At 47.8% G+C, this 14,597-nt stretch overlaps 1 long non-coding RNA gene across 3 annotated transcripts in view; it reads left to right on the plus strand.

Moving 5' to 3' along the window:
• LOC122461375 overlaps positions 1 to 14,597 on the plus strand; it is a 36,221-nt gene that overhangs the window by 10,257 nt on the left and 11,367 nt on the right. Inside the window, exon 1 of one of the 3 annotated variants that reach the window (XR_006283220.1) lies at positions 13,509 to 14,196. The exons of the other annotated variants lie outside the window; for them this stretch is intronic. This is a non-coding gene — a long non-coding RNA (uncharacterized LOC122461375). Of the gene's footprint in view, positions 1 to 13,508; positions 14,197 to 14,597 lie in introns of those variants that run through there. 3 annotated transcript variants of the gene reach the window in all.

Here is a 14,597-nt window from a genome sequence, read left to right on the forward strand (position 1 = left end):
CATGGGCTGCAGTAGCAACAACTGTAATTTAAATCAGAAAGGGTCCTGCAGGCATGCTGTCTCCTGTACTTGGCCAACACTTCAGCTTGGGGTTGGCATTGGCAGCCCTTTTCTTCTGCTTTAAGGGAACTTACATGGTTGACCACTTACCTGGCTGAATAACATGCTCCTGCTCATTCTATCAGTGTGTTTAATCTTGTGTATAACATTAATAATAATGGGGGATTTCAGTTATCCCCCATTGACTGGGTACATGTCACCTCAGGACAGGATGCAGAGATAAAGTTTCTTGACACTTTAAATGATTGCTTCTTGGAGCAGCTGGTCCTGGAACCCACCAGAGAAGAGGCAATTCTTGATATAGTCCTAAGTGGAGCAGAGGATCTGGTCCAAAAGGTGAATATAGCTGGACCACTTCGTAATAGTGACCATTATTAAATTTTAATATCCCTGTGGCAGAAAAAACACCACAGCAGCCCAACACTGTAGCATTTAATATCAGAAAGGTGAACTACACAAAAATGAGGAGGTTAGTTAAACAGAAATTAAAGAGTACAGTGCCAAAAGTGAAATCTCTGCAAGCTGTGTGGAAACTTTTTAAAGACACCATAATAGAGGCTCAACTTAAATGTATACCCCAAATTATAAAGCATACTAAGAGAACCAAAAAAGAGCCCCCGGGGCTAAGCAACAAAGTAAAAGAAGCAGTGAGAGGCAAAAAGGCATCCTTTAAAAAATGGAAGTTAAATCCTAGTGAAGAAAATAGAAAGGAGCATAAACGCTGGCAAATAAAGTATAAAAATACAATTAGGAGGGCCAAAAAAGAATTTGAGGAACAGCTAGCCAAAGACTCAGAAAGTAATAGCAAAAAGTTTTTAAAGTACATCAGAAGCAGGAATTCTGCTAAACAACCAGTGAGACCATTGGACAATCGAGATACTAAGGGAGCACTCAAGGCTCCCTCCCAGATAAGGCCATTCCGGAGAAACTAAACGAATTCTTTGCATCGGTCTTCACGGCTGAGGATGTGAGGGAGATTCCCAAACCTGAGCCATTCTTTTTAGGTGACAGATCTGAGGAACTGTCCCAAATTGAGGTATAATTAGAGAAGGTTTTGGAACAAATTGATAAATTAAACAGCAATAAGTCATCAGGACCAGATGGTATTCACCCAAGAGTTCTGAAGGAACTCAAATGCGAAATTGCAGAACTACTAACTGTAGTCTGTAACATCATTTAAATCAGCTTCTGTACCAGATGACTGGAGGATAGCTAATGTGATGCCAATTTTTAAAAAGGGCTCCAGAGGTGATCCCAGCAATTACAGGCCTGTAAGCCTGACTTCAGTACTGGGCAAACTGGTTGAAACTATAATAAAGAACAATATTGTCAGACATTTTGATGAACATAATTTGTGGAATTTTGTTCGTTTTAGTAAAGGGAAATCATGCCTCACCAATCTACTAGAATTCTTTGAGGGGGTCAACAAGCATGTGGACCAAGGGGATCCAGTGGATGTAGTGTACTTAGATTTTCAGAAAACCTTTGACAAGGTCCCACACCAAAGGCTCTTATGCAAAGTAAGCTGCCACGGGATAAGAGGGAAGGTGCTCTCGTGGATTGGTAACTGGCTAAAAGATAGGAAACAAAGGGTAGATATAAATGGTCAGTTTTCAGAATGGAGAGAGGTAAATAGTGGTGTCTCCCAGGGGTCTGTTCTGGGACCACTCCTATTCAATGTAATCATAAATGATCTGGGAAAAGGGTTAAACAGTGAGGTGGCAAAATTTGCAGATGATACAAAATTCATACTAAAGATAGTTAAGACCCAGGCAGACTGTGAAGAGCTACAAAAGGATCTCTCAAAACTGGGTGACTGGGCAACAAAATAGCAGATGAAATTTAATGTTGATAAATGCAAAGTAATGCACATTGGAAAGCACAATCCCAACTATACATATAAAATGATGGGATCTAAATTAGCTGTTACCACTCAAGAAAGATCTTGGAGTCATTGTGGATAGTTCTCTGAAAACACCCACTCAATGTGCAGCGGCAGTCAAGAAAGCGAACAGAGTACTGGAATAATTAAGAAGGGGATAGAAAATAGGACAGAAAATATCATGTTGCTGCTATATAAATCCATGGTACGCCCACATCTTGAATACTGTGTGCAGATGTGGTCGCCCCATCTCAAAAAAGATATATTGGAATTGGAAAAGATTCAGAAAAGGGCAACAAAAATTATTAGGGGTATTGAATGGCTTCCATATGAGGAGAGATTAATAAAACTGGGACTTTTCAGCTTCATAACACAAGAACTAGGGGTCACCAAATGAAATTAATAGGCAGCAGGTTTAAAACAAATGAAAGGAAGTATTTCTTCACACAACACACAGTCAACCTGTGGAACTCCTTGCCAGAGGATGTTAAGGCCAAGACCATAACAGGATCCAAAAAAGAACTAGATAAATTCATGGAGGATAGGTCCATCAATGGCTATTGGCCAGGATGGGCAGGAATGGTGTCCCTAGCCTCTGTTTGCCAGAAGCTGAGAATGAGCGACAGGGGATGGATCACTTGATGATTACCTGTTCTGTTCATTCCCTCTGGGGCACCTGGCACTGGCCGCTATCGGAAGACAGGATAGTGGGCTAGATGGACCTTTGGTCTGACCCAGTAGGGCCGTTCTTATGTGTCTTGTTGCAGGGCTATGAAGAAGTGCTTGGGTGTCAGGGAGAGATGGGATAAAGGTAAGGAAATCAGGGTTCATGCACAGAAAACTGTAAGACTGTTTTTTAATAAGTGTGGAAATTCCACCACAAAAAAACTTTTTTAAAGTGAAGTTAAGGATTCAGACACATCTTGGGGATTTGAGGACATGTTACCTTTCCAGAGTGTTCCAGCTAAACCAACAAACAGCTCATTCCAGCCCCACAGAATGCAAAGCTGACGTTGGATTCCTCCAAGGCACTGACTAGTGCTCTAGTATTTATTTGTATTATGACAACACCCAGAGGCAACAGCCATTACCTAAATTGTGCCCCACTCGTGCTGCAACCATCTCATTTTAGAATAAAGTCAAATGTGCTACACACATTTCCTATGGTTGGATTTAAGGAAGATTATCCTCTCAGCTGGCTGGCTCTCCCTGGGAGAACTGAGCTCCATCCATCAGTTAACTATCTGCCATAGATGACTTGGCTTATGGAGAATTTGTACAAGTCTCCACCATGAATGTCTGGCCTTGACTACTTTTTCGTTGTGTGGGGAGAGGAATATGGGCCTAAAGAAGCCCAGGGATATCTTTAATTATGGAAAATATAATGCGATGAGGATAGCACTACAGTCCATTGCTTTCTTGATGCGTGATTTGGCCACACACACTTATGGGTGCAAACCTTGTGATGGAAAAATGTCTTTTAAATTATGCCTTTTTAAATGGTGCTTTTCCGTTTACTTTTAGTAAAATATTTTTATTTCTTGCAAGCATGGGATTTGTTAAGCAAGAATCCGTAATGCGTCTGCCTTTTAACTTCTAACTCAAGAGCACACGTCTTCTCTGAGAGAGGTTTTCCTGATGCCCACAAAACCAGAATGTAAAGCTAGTTTGGATTTGAGCTTGGAAACTGAAATACTTTGAAGTAGATTTATTACAGCCGGCTTCTACTATAGCATTGCAACCTTTCTGCTTGCAATTGCTGATGAGCAATTAGTGTAGTGGAACGTTTTTCAGAGTAACAGCCGTGTTAGTCTGTATTCGTAAAAAGAAAAGGAGTACTTGTGGCACCTTAGAGACTAACCAGTTTATTTGAGCATGAGCTTTCGTGAGCTACAGCTCACTTCATCGGATGCATAGCATATCGTGGAAACTGCAGAAGACATTATATACACACAGAGACCATGAAACAAAACTTCCTCCCACCCCAGTCCCCCGCTGGCAACAGCTTATCTAAAGTGATCATCAAGTAGAGCCATTTCCAGCACAAATCCAGGTTTTCTCACTCTTCCCCCCCCCCCCACACACACATACAAACTCACTCTCCTGCTGGCAACAGCCCATCCCCCTTTGAAACCCCTCTTTATAATGCGCATGATAATCAAGGTGGGTCACCTCCAGCACTAATCCAGGTTTTCTCACACACCCCCTCCAAAAACCACACACACAAACTCATTCTCCTGCTGGCAACAGCTCATCTTACAATGTGCACAGCAATAATCCAAGTTTAACCAGAACGTCTTGGGGGGGGGGGGGGGGTTTGCAGGAAAAAAACAAGGGGAGACAGGCTACCTTGCATAATGACTTAGCCACTCCCAGTCTCTATTCAAGCCCAAATTAATAGTATCCAATTTGCAAATGAATTCCAATTCAGCAGTTTCTCGCTGGAGTCTGGATTTGAAGTTTTTTTGCTTTAAGATAGCGACCCTCATGTCTGTGATTGCGTGACCAGAGAGATTGAAGTGTTCTCCGACTGGTTTATGAATGTAGTGGAACGCTGATTCATGTTTCTAACAATGATAGTTCAGTGCTGTTTGTCTCTGCTAGGGCAGAGTTAAGGCTGTGATTGTCGAAGTGTGCATCAGGGCCATATTTGAGATGTGCAGCCCTAACGCTGCATTCTCTGGGTTTCTAATTGTTCAGAAAAGAAACCCCTCTAACCTCTGTGGAGCTCCCCACTCCATAGATGATAGTAGGGGGAGCAGGCCTCTCTAGCCACAGGTTGTCCATGATGCACAGGGCTCTTCAGAGCAGGGGTGCTGGGGCAATCTGTATAGTGGGGGTGCTGAGAGCCGTTGAACCAAACTGTAAACCCTGGATGTTATGGAAACCACTTCAAGTCAGGGGGTGCAGCAACACCCCTAGCTCTCCTACTTCCAGCCCCTATGCTGCAGAGTATTGGTGTGTGGGTTTAGTGGCCTTCTCCTGTCTCTGGCAGGGCAACAAAGGTGAAATGAGGCTGATGGGGGACTTGGTTATCATGCAAGTATCGCATTTGCCCAGTTGACACCTGTGATCTTCCAGATGCTCTTGCTCTCTGCTAACACTCTGTTCAGTGGCCCCAGAGCTTGATCAGACACTTGCTTGAGTGCGGAAGCATTCATGAGACAGCAGCTCTGGGCTTGGGTCCTAGCCTTTAGATGACAGGGCCCAAGCTTGCATTCAAAAAGGCCTCCACATTAAGGGAGTGATAGGGTGCAAGAGAGCTATCTGGTCATCAGTGGCTCAGACTGGCAAGGGAAGGTCTGAAGCTGGGGTTACCTGTGGCCATTCCTTTGCATTTTGCTTTCACTTTAAACCTTAAAACTGTGTCTATTTAAATTTTGTGGAGGCTTTCTCACCAGATTAGAATAAACTTTAAAACTGACCAAACTGTGGGTTCCAATTGCATGGGAGTGTCTCTTTAAATAGCATCCCAGCTAAGAGTTGTGGCTTAGATCCCTGTTCCTAGAGACTGTGACACTGTCAGCTGGTCTCACCTCTTTTAACAGATACTAAGGCGTCTGTGTCAGCTGTGGGAAGGGCTGTGAATTTGCAGCCTGTCCCCTTTGCAGCTCTTGTCTTGCACCTCTTAGAAGGAATCAAAGGAGTTGCTTTCTCCAGCAGAAATGAGTGAGCATTGGAGTGTGGGAGGAGGTCCTGGTTCTGGATAGTGTTGCATGACTCACCCTGACAGCCCTTGTTCCTGGGTCTTCAGAGTGAGGGAGGGGCAGATCATGTCATCATGAGAGCATCAAGTGGGGAGGGAGAGGCTGAAAATCACTTCTGGAACAGGAACCGTAGCCACTGAGGGACCAAACAGGGGAATGGCTGTAAATCCAGCCCCCAGCCACTCAGCTGAGCTGCCACTTTCTATGAAGGCATGGTAGACACAACGATAGAATGAGGCAGAACACAATTACACAGCTTGTTGGCCCTCCCATGCTGGGTCATGGCCTGGTTGCCAGCTGGGCTCAGGACGGAGCTGTCCTCGGTGTATAATATTGCACAGTTCTGACTTATGCCTTCTTCCAAAGCAACCCCTGTTGGCTGTTACCTGACTCGCTACAGCATACCCCTTACCCTGCACCTTGTGAAATCATTGACCCCAGTGCAAAATGGGCATTAGACAAAGGGGAAATTAGCCTCATTCTTCCCTTCTATCCCTGGGTTTCTGTGGCCCTGGCTGGCCTCCATCTCTGTGGCTAGCTGCTGTGATTGGTCCTCCTGATCTTTGTGTATTCTGTCCAGGGCATCCCAGGCACAAACGGACCCAGGGGATGCATGGGACTGCTAGGACCTCCTGTGAGTAAGCACATTGCCCCTCTGATATGGGTCTGTCCAGGCCCCCAGCTCCGGAGTCATGGAGTAGTGAGGAATGTGATATCTAACAGAGGAGCTGGCTTTCTCCCACCCCATTCAGGGACCACCTGGTGAAAATGGAGCATCGGGAACTCCCGGAGCCATGCTGAGCATGAGCCCACAGCCAGGAGGGTGTCAAGGAAGTAGGGAGAGAAGGGGCTGTCTCTTCCCTTCCCTCTTCAGGATGAAATACCTGGGACACGTCACAGTAAAGGGCAGGGGAAAAAATAGTCTCCCTCTGAGCGCTCAGCTGGTCTGTGCTGGACCCATCCCATCCTCTGCTCACTCTCCATTGATGGACCCATCCTCCATAAACGTCTCATTCTTTTTTTTTTAAACCCGTTACACTTTTGGCCTTCACAGCCTCCCCTGGCAATGAGTTCCACAGGCTGACTGTGCGATGGGTAAAGAAATACTTCCTTTGGTTTGTTTTAAACCTGCTGCCGATTAATTTCATTGGGTGACCCCTGGTTCTTGTGTTTATGAGAAGGAATAAATAACACTTCCTTATTTACTTTCTCCACAGCAGTCATGATTTTATAGACCTCTATCATATCCCCCTCCCCCTTTTACTCGTCTCTTTTCTAAGCTCAACAGTCCCAGTCTTTTTAATGTCTCCTTGCATGGAAGCTGTTCCATATGCCTAATCGTCTTTTTTTTTTTTTTTTTCACCCCTCCTTTCTGTTCTCTGTACCCTTCTCAGGCTATACTATATGGTGCCATGGCTGACAACTGAGGCGTTGTTGGCCGGACTTAGTCCCGATTCCTCCAGATAATGACCGGCTGCCCGGGCGCAATACCTGCGTGTACTTGTGGGGTGGTGTTTAGTAAGCGGAGGAGCTGGTATATCGCCCACTACAGTGGGACAAACCTTTCAGCTCCCACCTCTGTCTCCTGACTAACGTATGTTCAGAGCAAACGGGGACTGAAGAGAAGCTGAGGGAGGGTGTGGGTTCCCCGGGGTAGAAGAAAACAGGGGTGTGAGGAAGGGAAGTCTGTGATAGACCTAGTCATAGGAAGGGTGGGGGAGAGGGGCAAATATGCTGCAGGGAAACCTTGGTAATTAGCACCTTCAAAATGCATATAGCAGTAACTATAGGCCCTGATCCAAAGCCCATTAAAGTTAAGGGAAGGACTCCCCTTAACTTCTGTGGGGTTTGAGTCAGGCCCAGAGGAGGAAAGGAACCACAGAAAGAGGGAAACCATGTGGTCCCAAAGGCATGGGAGCAGTGGGGAGAAGAAGGTAGACGTGGGGAGTCTGCAGGGAGAGCAGAAGGAGAGACACAGAAGGCCACAGAGAGGGATGTGTCTGAGGGGAGCGAAGTGGCTTTTTAAGGTAAGTGAGGGGGAGAGCAGGGTGTCAGATTTCTGCAGAGTCCATCTGTTTTGGAAGCTGCACCTCTGTTCTGATCTCCAAATTCTTGTCACAAGAAAATCAGTAGAAGGCGGCGTGTGTCGAGGGGATGGATGGGAGCTATTTTTAGTGAAGCGTGCCAGATCTGCTGCCCAAGAGACTGAAATCCTCTAGTTAGTCACAGAACAAGTACAGCGGGGAGCGGCAATGCAAGTCCCCCACCCCTCATTGCTGACCATTAGGGACCACCGCCAGGGGTGATGTGAATCAGAGGCTGAAATACCTATGTCACTGGATCATGGTCTATAAGTACCTTCAGGGGGAGAAATTTCTGGTAAGAGAGCACTTTTCAGTCCAACAGACAAAGACCTAAGGGGATCCAAGGGCTGGAAGCCAAAGCTAGAAAAGTTCCAACTAGAAAAACTGCAGATTTCTCACTTGGAATGCATCCGATGAAGTGAGCTGTAGCTCAGGAAAGCTTATGCTCAAATAAATTTGTTAGTCTCTAAGGTGCCACACATACTCCTTTTCTTTTTGCGAATACAGACTAACACGGTTGCTACTCTGAAACCTGTCACTCAGAGGGTAGCTGATCATTAGGACAACTTACCAAGGACATAGTGGATTTTCCTACACCAAGTTTTTTAATCACTTTTGGGTGCTATGAGCTTGACCCAGGAGTCAATAGGAGACCTTTTATGGTCTGTTATGCAGGAGGTCAGACTAGATGGTCATTGTGGTTCCTTCCATAGGTGCTGGAATTAGAGATATTGGGGGTGCTGTCACACCCACTGGCTTGAAATAGTTTCCATCACTGTAAAGGTTCGGACTCATCCAGCAGCGCCTCCTGCTGGTAGTCATTGGGAATTAGCTCATCCAGCCACCAGAGTGCCCTCTGCAGGCCAGTGATCTGCCTTACCACCAGCCCCCATGTCCTTCCCAGGACCCAGTGCCCCTTCTCTGGGGTGCTGCCTCCCTGGCAGTACCCCCACCCTCTCAGGTTCTGGGTCTCCCCACCCAGGGGAACCACCACTCTCTAACCCCACCTCACCTCAGTCTGGGCTACTGCCAGTCCCCACTTAACCCCTTATAGCGGGGGCAGACTGCAGCGTATACACCACTCATCACAGGCAAGGGGGTTTTGGACCTGCTGCCTCCACCTACCCATGGGCTGCCCCTCTGCAACCCTGCACCTATTCAGCCTGAGGCTTTCCAGGCCAGAGCTCCCAGTTCCTCTGGCCCTTCCTCAGCCCTGCTCCAAGCTGGGTGTCCTGCTTGGCACCTTGCAGCCAGGCCCTTCTCCCTCTACAGGCAAAGGGAGACTGCCTCAACTTCTGGCTCACAGCCTCTTATAGGGGCCAGCTGGGCCTGATTGAGCTGGCCACAACAGTGGCTGCTCCCTCAGTCCAGCTGGGCTTTTCTCCCACAGCCCTGGCCCTCTGCCTACAACCACCCCCTTGAGAAAACCTTGCCTGGATCTGTCTGCATGACCGTGTTTGGAATGAGCGACTCTGCTCAGTTGAAATGAAGTAAGCAGCCTGAATCTGCTCCCCTAGTCTTGCACTGAAATGCCCAAAAACTCTGTTTCCTGAGTTCATCAATCTTTGGTTTCTCCCCCCGCCCCCCTTCCTTATTTGTGCACAATTCCCCAAAGCCTAAACCCTACCAAGAAGGCTGTTCTCACTGGAGATTCTAGATGGAATCAGAACATAGCAGCCAATTCCATAACCCCAAGCCAAGAGAATAAAGCAAGCTGTCTTTAACTGGCAGGTTCACCCGGTAAAGAGAGCTGGTCAAATGACAAAAGACCAGATCTGCAATATAGTCACCAAGCAATGAAACTGATTCAATTTGCTGTTCTCCCTGAGGGCTGATCCTGTTTCTTGTGTGGGTGACCACCAGGTTCATCAAAGAATCCATGAATCCTTAAGGTTTCATGGATTTGTACCAGAGATGAATGATTTGTCGCTTGTTACTCTTCTCTTAAACATTTCGGTCTTGATCCTGCAAGCTGCTTTGTGTAGGAAGAATCTCGCCCCTGCACAGAGTCCTGCGGCTCTAGTTCTGCAGGGCTCTAGATGGGCCAGGGTTTCGCCCATACAGATCAGCTTGCAGAATTGGGGCAGACCAGGGAGCAGAGATGGTAACACCGGGTGACTCGTGCACCAGCAGTTGGAAATAGTGAGTGGCTGTAGTGAACAGCACTCAAACAACACCTACACACACACATACACACACCCCGTAGCTTGAAGATGATTTGTCCAGGCTGTCTGGTGAATGCCTAAAAACCTATTAATTCATTCACGGAAACCAGAAACAGCTTGTAAGTGGTTCTCAAACCAAAATAAATAGCCTAAATTTGACAAATAGTTGGTTTGACACAATGACCCAAACAGCTTTGACAGTGACTGAGAGTATTCAGGTTACATCAGTGACACTTCCTTCATCTTTTTTCTAGCAGGCTGGCTCTAAACCGCAGGCACTCACTCCTTGCAGCCTTGGTACAAATTTCTGTAGCATCTGATCAGGATGTAAGTGATTGAACTGCTCCTGTTTGTTTTTTCTCCTCTGGATTTGTTGGCCTGGCAGGCCTGGCAGTTGGGCCAAAAAGGGTAAGTCCTCTGACACACGGATACTCTCTCTTTTGAGTGCAGAGAGATCTGGATGTGAACCAGCAGGGATTATCGTTGTGTTGGTGGCGATGTCTGCTCATGGCCATGTCTGGCAGGGCTCTCATTACATCACAGTTAGGGCCAGGGGACCAGGAATTAGAAAAGCAAAAGATCTGATCCTGGTCAGATGCAGTAACAAGGCCCTTTCTGATCCAGGCCCTGATTCAGCAGAGCACTGATGCATGTGGCTAACCAAGCACATGAGTAATCCACTGCCACTAACAGAACTGCTCACAGGTGTCAAGCATGGCATGTGTCTCAGTATCTTGCTGAATCAGGGCCAAAAGCAGGGTGTTTGATCTCTGTGTAGACGTACCCTCAATAGCCATTGATGGGCCCAAGGGGTGAACTTGCTCTGTGCTGCAATCTTTCCCAGGAATCTGTGTGTTTCCTCAGAGTCAATCAAGAGAGTCCTCCAGCCCTTTGCCTTCAGCTGTCTGAGAACTCCGTGGGCTGTAACCAGAACCTTTTCTTTCTGGTCTCACACTGCTCCTACCTAAGCTGGTGATCTGTTTGGTAGTTTCCTTGACACATTGAGTCTCTGGGCTATTCTGCTTAGTCATGCTGGCATAATTCCCATGAACATGAGAGCAAAATTTGGCCCTCTATGTCTGAACTAACTCAAGGCACGACCTACCTGTGGTCCTTCTATGCCAGGCTTCCCAGGTTCACCTATTCTACCCTTGATGCCCTACACAGGAGCAAAAGAAAACAGCTGCAGGTGTTCTACCACGAGGATGGTCAGAGGGGTGGATACTGTTACTGACCTCAGTATGACATAGAGGGAATGAATTTGAAGGGTGCATGGTTATATTCTCTGGAATCCTTACAACTGTCTGCCTGCAGATAGGCTGAAACAATACCCCTGTTCCCATGCCAGAGGTGGGCTCCTTCGTTTGCCCTGAGAATCCTTGCCATGAGAGTATAGGGTTTAAACAAATATCCAGGCCAGCACGTTATGGTAGCAATGAGGAGGATAATGAGAGAGCCTGGAATATGGCCCCACTGGAGTTCAGGAGGAAAACTCTGCAATAAAGAAACTTATTTTTGAGGCTACTAAAGAGGGACATTGGACACGGTCGACATGAGACAGAGTGGGGGGTGCCCTGGAGCCCAAGCCTGGCCGAGAGCAGGGGACGGTTAAGAATCAGTCTGCATAAGTGGTGCTCCTTGGTAGGTGGGAGGATTTTAACAGCAGGTAGGAGCTGTTTTGATGGAAAAATTCAGCTAACACTTAAGCCAGCACCCTGCAATAGAGTATGCAGAAAATCAGCATCTTCCCAGGACCACAGCTATCCTAGGCCCTGTTTGTCATGTGATTCCCTTAAACCTAGATCTGCCCTCCTTTCCTTGAGCCCCTTTTTCCCAGGCAACCTGGTGGGCCCTCAATAAACATTAAATATCTAGCAGATGTAAGCAAGCAAACCGGCAGCTATGTGATATGTAGCAAACCAGATTTGACAGGTAGGGGCCAGTACGGAATGGATCATATGCAGAATCACTCTAAGGCTGTGTAAATAATTCAGGGACGTTTGTTTTGTCTTTCACCCATGTGAAAATATAGTATGAGATGCATAATGCAAAAGGTGAACTTCTAAGCTGGACCAAATCCACCCCTGGTAGAAGTGGGTGTGACTCCACCGAATGCAATCTGGTGATTGCATCCCACCTACAGTGATCTTTCATCTCTGTGGAAACCTGTGCTCTTGCGATGGGAGCAAGAGTCAAGGGATATATAGAACCAAGATGCTAAGAAATGTACAACAGGTGCAGCTGAGCTAGCTCTGAATGCTATGTAGCTGCAAGCGCAGGCCATAGCAACCTATGGTTAGCAGCATTTAAAAAACCATGTTCAACCCAGCAAGGTTTTAATGGCTGAAGACATCTTGGCCTTGGCTACACTGGTAGTTACACTATGTTCAGCTCTGGTCGCTCACTGCCAGCAAAGGGGATGTTTTCCAGTGGTCATGAGGCCCCTTTGTACAAACTGCAGTTACCAAATTCCATCCGTACTTATCAGCTCCCCTTTGGGTCCTCTATGTCCTTTCAGACTTCAAAGATCCTACAGTAATCAATTCAGGAAACCATAGAGTTACCCTCCGAGACTTTTTACATAGTATTAAAACGCCAGCAAACTCAGCCAACCATACTGCGAGCACTGTTTCTATGGCAGCATTCCCCCAACATCTGAAGCTCCACTGATGGCTATGGGCCAGCCTGGAAGTAAAACAGGACCCATGCTGAAACAGCATGTAAGAAAAGGGAGGGAAAGTCAGACAGCCCTATGCCTGGCAGAGGTTAGCAGCACTAGAAAGGTAGAGGGCCTGATTCACCATTGCCTTGCGTCTTGTGTTGTCATTTACACCACTGCAAAATTCCCAGAGAGAGAAATAGAGAGGCTCTGCAGGGAGAGAGGCCGAGGAGGACCAAGACCGATCTAGAGAAATTGAGGATGACGAGGAAGAGAAAGTAAAGGCTTTAATGTGTCTTCCTGCATCACCTGCAGGCCCTGGTTTTCCTTGAAGGTCAGGAGTTCCCTAGAAGAAAAGGAACAAGAACATCAGTTTGCCTTCCTGACTATCACTTCAAGGCTGCTTGGGATTACAAGTGCTGGGAATCAGTTGCCTTTGATCCACCTGTCTGAACCTGGGACATCTGTTTCTCTATTTCCCTCCAGGCTCTTGAGAATATCAGATTTTTCTGGGAGTGAGCCCTAAACTGCACATTCAGTAAAGATGTGCTCAGAGGCCCCTAGGGGGCACTGCAGTGCACAGGGGTCTTTTCCCCATGTGTAGACATACCCGAAGTTACCCCAGGGATAGATTGGGTCCTGTCACAGGCTGGCCCTTTAAGGGAAGCCAACCTGGCAATGACCTTGCAGCTAGCCCCCAGCTGATGATGATATGGCCACATAATGATAATTAGTGACCCCAGCTGTGAAAGGTAACAGAGCGGAGAACTGCAGGGAGAGAGGGGGAGACTGTGCAGAAGATCCTCTCTCTGGGAAAAAGAAAAGGAGTATTTGTGGCACCTTAGAGACTAACCAATTTATTTGAGCATAAGCTTTTGTGAGCTACAACAAGTACTCCTTTTCTTTTTGCGAATACAGACTAACATGGCTGTTACTCTGAAATCTCTCTGGGAAGAGTCTGGAGAAGGCAGTACAGTCCTACAGGTGGGAGAACCCACAGGAAGCAGGGCTAGGCTCTGGGGGGGCCTGAGCTAGGGCCTATGAGGAGCAGGGAGAGCCCATGGGGAAACTGCCGGAGTCCCTCGGGATGGAAGGCAGGCATTGAGAGGAAACCTGCTGAGGCAAGAAGCAATCTGGGAAGAATGCTGCAGGAGAGGGAGGCTCAGCAAAAGCATGTCTGTGGTGCCTAGGAGGGGCAGGAGATGTATTTGGTTCAGCAGAGAAGGGAGAAGCAGAGGCTGTGTTAGACACAGGCTGTGGGGAAGCAGCATAAGGGGGCTTAGAGCTAGGAAGTGGCCCAGGGAAACAGCAGCATGTCTGCAGAAGCAGCAATGCAGGGTCCTGGGGCCAGAACACAGAGCAGAGGGTGGGCCTGGGCTCCCGTGCCAGCTCCTGAGGAAAGGGGCATGCAAGCCCAGGCTGCTGAGTGAGGGCCGGTTGGAACATTGCAGTGCAGCCTGAGTGGGCCAGGAGAATTATTTGGACACGTAGCTTAGACTGTCAATCGGACTCTTTTTTGTCACTCTGGAAGGGGAGTGAACTTTGTGATGTGGCTGAGCTGCAAAAGACCCAACAGGCGGTGCTGGAGATGAGGGTCGCTTGCAGCATTGCACCCTGCGGCAAAAGGGCGCTCCCGAGGGTGAGTACTCTACCTTACGGCCCCAGACATTTTTCTGCTAGATCGGGGTGGGCAAACTTTCTGGCCCGAGGGCCACATCGGGGTTGCGAAACTGTATGGAGGGCTGGGTAGGGAAGGCTGTGCCTCCCCAAACAGCTTGGCCCCCACCCCCTCCCACTTACTGCCCCCATCAGAACCCCCAACCTCTCCCCCTGCTCCTTGTCCCCTGCCCCAAACTGCCTCCTCCCAGGACCCCACCCCCCTCCCATCCCCCCCCCGGACTGCCCCGATCCCTATCCACACCCCTGCCCCCTGATAGGTCCCCCAAGGACTCCCACGCCCTATCCAACCCCCCCCCAGTTCCCTGTCCCCAATGTGCCCCTCCAAACCTCCACCCCATCCAACTGCTCCCTGTCCTCTGA

This window comes from Chelonia mydas, chromosome 8 (genome assembly GCF_015237465.2).
Source record: "Chelonia mydas isolate rCheMyd1 chromosome 8, rCheMyd1.pri.v2, whole genome shotgun sequence".
In the NCBI taxonomy this organism is placed as follows: domain Eukaryota; kingdom Metazoa; phylum Chordata; order Testudines; family Cheloniidae; genus Chelonia; species Chelonia mydas.